Genomic DNA, 7,891 nt, shown 5'->3' with positions numbered 1-7,891 from the left:
CATCCCATTTCTCCATTTTTCCCTTTTAAAATTATTAAGTAATTCATGAAGAGATAACTTAAAACTATGTAAATGTCATGTTCCTAATGAAGCTTTCCTCCCTGAGGTTTAGCCTATTGATCATTCTAAGTTAAATCAATTTCAATGGGATGGTTGCAAAATGGTAATTTATATTTTATTTATTATCTATTCGTCTTCTATATCTACCAGGCAGTAATGGACTGCTTTCTTTAATTCCTTATTTATTAACAACTTAGACCCATGAATTTTCATTTAATTCACTTATTTATTAATGTACCTCTCTATTTTTTCTCTGTCTCATGCACAAATTATCTTATATTTGGCCTGTGGGAACTCATTCAAGTTGGCTTCTGTGTACTTTTGACATGCTCTCTTCATTTTTTGAGTACTGCCCTTTTTTGGGCAAAATTACATATATATATATATATCTCGGGTTCATGGTGAACCCTCACTGCTGCTGCCCAGGAATCAGCCGTTCTCAAGAGTCCTCATTCCTTTTATCCAGGAATGGTAGATTGAGTTTTGAAGTTGACATCATGGAGGTCAATCATGTCCTAAAACACACCTCCTGGTTTAGTAAGAAACAGAATCAGAACTGAAAATACAATAGGTTTCATCCAGAATGAAATACTTTATGCTTGATTTTTTTTTCTTCTTTTTTCCAAGATTAGGTAGTAGATGTGAGAAATGAATCCATAGCAACAAAATGGGCTGAAGTGTGTGTAAGGGAAAGATTTTAATTACCACATGAAATTAGTCTGCAAAACAATCAATTAAACATCTAGTATTTTAAGTGAGTTTAAAATCATTATAATTCCAAATGAAATTATAAGTTGTTTCTTGGAGTTCTTCAAAAAAGCTCAGCTTGAAATAGTATACAAACACAAACTCAAAATATGTTTTTAAGCACACAATAAGAAATATACAAGATGAGAAAACTAATTATGAAATACAAAATTTAAAACCCTTCATGTCTGGCAAAAAAGAAAGTGCTAACATTTTATGAATTGAATTAAGGAGATTTAACAAAAAAGTAGGCACTCATAAGAACTCAAATAAAAAAGATGTATATGAAACATATAAAATTATAAAAGCATATGTAATAGAATGCCACAATGCCCTCTCTACCTGAATAGTGTACAGTCATTTTCCAATTCAAACTGCATTTCTTTTAAAATTTGATTTTTTTTTTTAAGAGCTAGCTGAGAAAGCAAATACAGAAGAAAGACTTGGTATTATATCAAACATGGTATCACAAAGGCAGGCTGGAATGCATGTTGTTTTTTGCCCAAGAAAAGCAGGCCAGCCTAAACCAGAGTGTCCCCACAGTGGCCATTCATTGTGAAACCAGCTTGTGGCAATACCTCTTCTCCAGCCGTGAGGCAATTAAATATCTAAGAATATGGACAGTCCTCCAATTGCTTCACAAGTGTTAAAACCAGCACCAGAGCACATTGTAACTCACCAGATGTTGTCATTAAACATAGGAACTCACACTTTCGTGTGGTCATAAAACCTGTTTGGGTGGGAGCCTGCACCATCCACACTTGTAGCCAACCTAAGATCAGACACTGATGTGGGGGACATCACTCTTCCAAACACATCCTCACACAATTCTTTGGTTTATTTCAGATTCCCTAGGTTTCTCGGCTGCCACATTTGTAATAGTGAAAAAGAAATTTAGATCAAAAGAGACTGCAGGGCAAGACAGGAGTCCAGGAGCAGGACTGGACTAGAGTTTCCAGGCCCTGCTGTTTTCTTTCAAGTAATGAAATAAGTGAACATAAAAGAGGAGGCCAGGTTAAAAACAGAAGGGAAGCTGGACAAGAAACAGCAATAAGACATCAGCTAGGAAGGATCAATGTTAGTTGGGCCAGACCTGCTGAGTCTTGCTCATTTCGAGGGAGGCTACCACCTATTGGTGATACTACAGAGATTTGGAAAGAAAATACACACACACACACACACACACACACACACATACACACACACACACATTATATATATGTATACATATATACTCCTAGTGTTCTAGGAGATTACAACATACTACAGTGGAAATATTTCAGGTTCCAATTGTAACTGATGGCCATATTCCTCAGACCAATGGCCTCAGCTGGAAGAGCTATTCATTAACTGGACTCAGGATAAGCAGCACCTCTCATCAGGTGAAATGCAGCCTTCCAGGAGGACTTGACCCAGCAGGAAGCAGCAGCTGGGAAGGAGAATTACCTGATTTACCTGCTCAAAAAAAGTGGTCATGCTGGGAGCAGAGTGGATAAACTCCAATTACATTTTGAAACAGAACGAGAAGGAATTAACCCAGAGGAAAGTGGGGCCAGGAGTCGTGGAGCTGGCTCTCTCCTCTCTGCCTGGTGAGGTGGAGGAGGGAAGCCTTGCCACCCCGGCTCACCGCCCGCCTCATTCCCAGGGAGGTGAGTCAGTGGGCCTGAGGGGAAGCGGGCATGACTCAGCAGGACAGAAGACCCCGCGCTGTGAGCCCCGCAATGTCTCTTTCTGTAACCCAGTAGTCACAGAGTTCCAAGGGGTGTGAGGACTCCCCATGGGGTGGAAGGAAGGGAAGAGAGAGATCACATTGCCCGTCAAGTCATGACCTGGTGGCTAAGCTTGGGAGCCTTCCACTTACGGTTCGACTGGAGCTTCCTAGGAAAGAAGAGAGTGGGTTTGCATTGCCCCATCACTGCGACTGCGTAACTTGTCTGTGTCCCTCCCTCTGTTCCTGCCCCTGATTACATTTATGGCAGATCCTTGTGGAGGCTGGCTAACATCACCATTTTTTATATACTGTAATAAGGACAATAAAGAACTCGGTCCCTCACATACCCGCAGACCATCCTCTCATTATCTCCCTACCCCCTTCTTCCCTTCCACTCTGTAAGAAAGAGACGAGTAAGCAAGTTATAGAAAGTGTTCCTTTTATCAGACAACTTGCAGAGTATTACAGAAGGAAAGCTGTTTCAGTCCATTTCCTATATTTTTTATAGTGACAGCATAATTATCATTGGTGTTCATAATGCAGGTCTGCACAATTGCAAATTCTACATCCTGAAGGACTAAATTATATTCATTATATAGATGGATTGCTGTGCCTTTTCTATTGCATTCAGATTTTCAACAATCCATGTGTAGCATATTCGGCAGTGGTGATAATAAAGTAGAAAACCTCATTCCTCCCCATTCTTCATGGATGCTTCCTGAATCAGATACTAACAGGAACAGGGGAGAATAATGGCCTGGGATTCCTTTGGGAAGGTTGTTTTTTTTACAAACAGGATGAGTGCCGAGTAGATGGGCTGAAAAGCAAGGGCAAAATTCTCATTCTGGATTTGAATCTTTAATTGTAAAAGAAATCTAAAGAATAATCATTTTTAAAATACTTTAAAATACAAGGATCAATGTTCTCTATAAAAATAAACCTCAATTATTTTCTGCCATTGATCACCTTTGTATACATTCTATTGAGATGGGGACAAGTTGAGGAATGAATTGTGACATTTAAAAATAGATAAGTTAACAAAAGGGTCCTCAAATAAATTTTTCTTTTTTGAAGTACAGTTGATTTAAAATGTATTAATTTCTGCTATACAACATAGTAATTCAGTTTTACATACACACACACACACACATATACTCTTTGTATATTGTTTTCCATTATGGTTTATCACAGGATATTGAATATAGTTCCCTGTGCTATACAGGAGGACCTTGTTGTTAATCCATCCTATATGTACTTGTTTGCATCTGCTAACCCCAAACTCCCACCCATCCCTTCCTGCCCACCCTCCCTCTTAGCAACCACAAGTCTGCTCTCTATGTCTGTGAGTCTATTTCTTTTTCACAAATAGGTTGATGTGTGTCACTTTTTTTTTTAAATATTTATTTATCTATTTGACTGTGCTGGGTCTTAGCTGTGGCATGCAGAATCTTTAGTTGCAGCATGTGAACTCTTTGTTGCAACATGTAGGATCTAGTTCCCTCACCGGGGATTGAACCCAGGTCCACAGCATTGGGAATGCCAAGTCCTGGCCACTGGACCACCAGGGAAGTCCTGTGTCATACTATAGATTGCACATATAAATGGGCCACAGTCCATTTGGTTGCAAAGAGTCAGACATGACTGAGAGACTGAACTGAACTTAAATGTATCGTATGGTATTTGTCTTTCTCTTTCTGCCTTATTTTACTTAGTATAATAATCTCTAAGTCTATCCATGTTGTTACACATGGCATTATTTCATTCTTTTTTATGGCCAAGTAGGATTCCATGTATATATGTACCATATCTTCTTCATCTATTCACCAGTCAATGGGTGTTTAGTTGTTTCCATGTCTTGCCTACAGAATATTCTTTTAAAGGGAAGTGAAAAGAAGGATAAGATTGCCTGGTTTGATTGCCTGATCTGGATGATAGATGAAAACTGGATTTAATTATAAAGATAGGCATTGGCATTGGAACGTAATGACATTTTAACCCTAAGCCTATACAGAGTCAAGTATTTGACGTTTCTTAAAATACACTGAGCTCCCAATTGCATGAAAATTTTCAGAGACCCTCCAGTGAAAGTGTCAGTTGCTCAGTTGTGTCTGACGCTTTATGACCCCATAGACTGTAGCCCGCCAGGCTCCTCTGTCCATGGAGTTTTCCAGGCAAGAATACTCAAGTGGGCTGCCATTCCCTTCTCTAGGGGATTTTCCCAACTCAGATCAAATCCAGGTCTCCTGTACTGCAGGCAGATTCTTTATCATCTGAGCCACTGGGGAAGCAGAGATCCTCCAAGAAAATTTTAAATTACAAAACTGGTACAATATGGAATAATTCAAATTTTAACCTCTACTGTGAATCTTGTGTATCTATAGGCACTTAATACCAAAAAGACCTTAAGCTATTCTGGTGTTTAGTATGTGAAAAAGTACAAGTCTTTGCTGATTAAATCAAGCAAATCTTACCATGGTAGAAGCAATTTAGAATTTTAGAGGTGAATATTTAATTGTTTAAAAGTCAAGGCAAGATCTCCTTTCTTACAGTTTACTATTGCTAGAAAAATTAATACATGACATTTAAAATCAGACAGTAGCATTTAAAAGAATGGTACAAATGCTAGCTGAAGGGACTAGATTCACAGCTCATATTCTTATGGTCCTGAGAAGTCTTCATAAACTTTCAAAGCAAAGTTCTGAGGGCCAACATACTAATGGCCACAGAGGTCCCCAGAGCAACGTTTTCACACATCCTTGGGACAGCTGGTGAGTCTCAGTCTTTGAAGTGAGATGCCTGGAGTTTATAACCAGACTGGCTGATTGTGGCCCTGCCTCTCTTCACTTTTGCACCCAGGTGAAAGGAGGCCTGACACCACTTGTGTAGACAACAATTTTGTGCTAAAAGCTAGGAATCAAACAAGTGAAGTCTCACAGCCGCTTTCTATTACCTTCTGTTTTCTTTCTCTGGAGTGAAAATCTAGATTTCAACATAAGCTTAGAAATGGTTGAAAATTGAATTCAGCTCTCAAGATGAATAGGATTAAATATTAGGCAACTTAATAATCCATTAATAAAATAGTTCAATAAATAATATTACAAAAATTTGAAGAAACTATAAATATGATTCTATTAAATGTTACTGTTTATAAGATCATGTCTTAAAATTGCCCAAAATTTCATTCTGAATTTTCTATTAACCTTCATTTTGCCTCATTAATGCTAAAGACTGATTTTCAAAGTATGGGTTTAATGTAGCCAGCTCACAAATATTTGTCCTAAAAGGAGTCAGGTAGAAATATAATATTAAATTTCAGGTCCTAATTTTGTTTAAAAAATGTCTGTATTAAAGTAGTTATAACGCTGAGACCTATGACTGTGGGTTTGTTTTTTTTTAATTTCTTGTTTGCTTTCACTTGTGTTTTCTAATTTTTATACGTTTATAATTTTTACAATCATACAAAAATACATTAAGGCTGAGCCAAACCCTAAAAAGATGCTTTCACCTGCCCACCAGCATACCCAGATATGCCCATGCAGTAAAAGAGAAGATGTGGAATATATTCATTATACAACTAGTATTTATTGAGAGCCTACTGTACATTAGATGCCATGCTATGTCCTGGATAGTTATGGAGCCTCCATAATCCCTGGAGCCCATCTCCTCTTTCTAAAACAATCTTACTCCATACCTTTTCCCCATCAGAAGAGAAACAACATGGATAACCATTAGCTGGACCCAAATTTCAAATCCATGAAAGCAATATCAAACTTTAACATAAGACTCCAAAACGAACTGAATCCTGAATTAAAACCAGGGTAAAGCAAAGTAAAATTAATCTAAACTAAGTATGTATCCATAATTGCTGTATATGTGTATTTTATTTTTTGGTTGAGCTGGGATTTAGGGCACAAAGGACTTTTTTTAATTTTTTTGCAGCATGCAGAATCTTTAGCTGTGGCATGTGGGATCTATTTCCCTGACCAAGGATTGAACCCATGCCCCCTGCATTGGGAGCTCAGAGTCTCAGCTACTGGATCGCCAGAGAAGTCCCTGTTTATTAGTTTTTATTATTTAATAAAGAACAAAAGAAAGGGGAATCCTCTATATTAAGTACCAACTTCTCGCTAGGCATTAAGCATTATAATTTATAAGATACCTATAATTTAATGAACACAATAATTATATATCAGTCCTTATTTTTCAAATGGAAAAACTTACCCATATCACCAAGCTTAAGAAAGCAGAGCTAAAATTATAATCTACTTGTTCTAATTTCAAAGACAAACAATCTATCAATTTCTTACAGTTACTAAAAAGGGAAGTAGGAGGGGCTTGAGGTGAAGTACCAAATACAACATTATACAATATTATATACAATATTGTATAATTGTATATACAATAATATACAATATAATTATACAATACTGTATAAATACAACTGATAATTAAGTAAAAGTTTCTTTTAAAAACATTTTTCCTCAATCACTTATTCTATCAAGGTAACCAAAGAAATAGAAGACAAATGGATGATTAATATTGGTCTTTCTCTGCCTATGGGTAGATACTGTCTTAGGAGTCTTAAAACAGACAAGATACTGGAGCAGAAAACACAAAGAAGTCAAAACTTCCCGTTAATTCATAAAAAAAATAAACCTATGAAAAATTGAGAATGGTCTCTTTAAAACTGTATCAGGTACTATCAACATCTCTTGTTTTATTAATAATTCCTTCTGATATTCACTGTAGCTTAAGAAGCTAATCTTTATAAGACACTGAAACTTAAAAACTTGCGCTTCACTTATACAAGTTTGCTATAATTTAAAACTATTGAGTCAAATTTTAAAATAAAATTCCAAATGCCTGGTCCAGACATAATCTTTTAAATTCAGTTACCTCCAATTATTGGGAAGCAGTTTCCCTTGGCCACTAAGTATATGACTTTGACTAAATCCATTCGTTCTTTGCAGTATAAGTTTCCTTAAAACAATAGGGACTAGGTAGCTATAAATTCAATGACTCTGAAAACAGTGAAAATCGGTTTTATTCCAATGTTTTATGTAGGTTGTATGAAAATGGAAGAATTTTATTTTTGTTTCAGAACTTTTGTTTACAATGCATCCTATTGCATGATAAAACATGTAGGTAAAATATCTTTTGGAATATGCAATATATATATATACGTAAAAAGTTTTAATTGACTTAATTGTAATGATATTAACCAGAGCGAAGGAGGTATGAGATAAAGAAGGTAAGTGACAAGGAAGACCAGGAGCTCTCATACACCCATCGGGCTCTCCTCCCTCTTTTCTTCACTATTCTACCACAACCAACAGATAGTTCTGTTCTCTCACTTTAGCACATCTCTCCAGC

General features: G+C 36.7%; 1 non-coding gene across 1 annotated transcript; it reads right to left on the bottom strand.

Moving 5' to 3' along the window:
- Window positions 1–4,013: 4,013 nt before the first annotated feature.
- TRNAG-CCC (transfer RNA glycine (anticodon CCC)) lies at window positions 4,014–4,086 on the bottom strand. The gene has a single exon. It is a non-coding gene; the product is annotated as a tRNA-Gly (tRNA).
- Between the last annotated feature and the right edge of the window lie 3,805 nt (window positions 4,087–7,891).

The sequence above is a fragment of the Dama dama genome, chromosome 19, assembly GCF_033118175.1.
Source record: "Dama dama isolate Ldn47 chromosome 19, ASM3311817v1, whole genome shotgun sequence".
NCBI lineage: Eukaryota > Metazoa > Chordata > Mammalia > Artiodactyla > Cervidae > Dama > Dama dama.
Note: the sequence above shows the minus strand (reverse complement) of the source record. Positions and strands in the feature narration are given on the sequence as shown.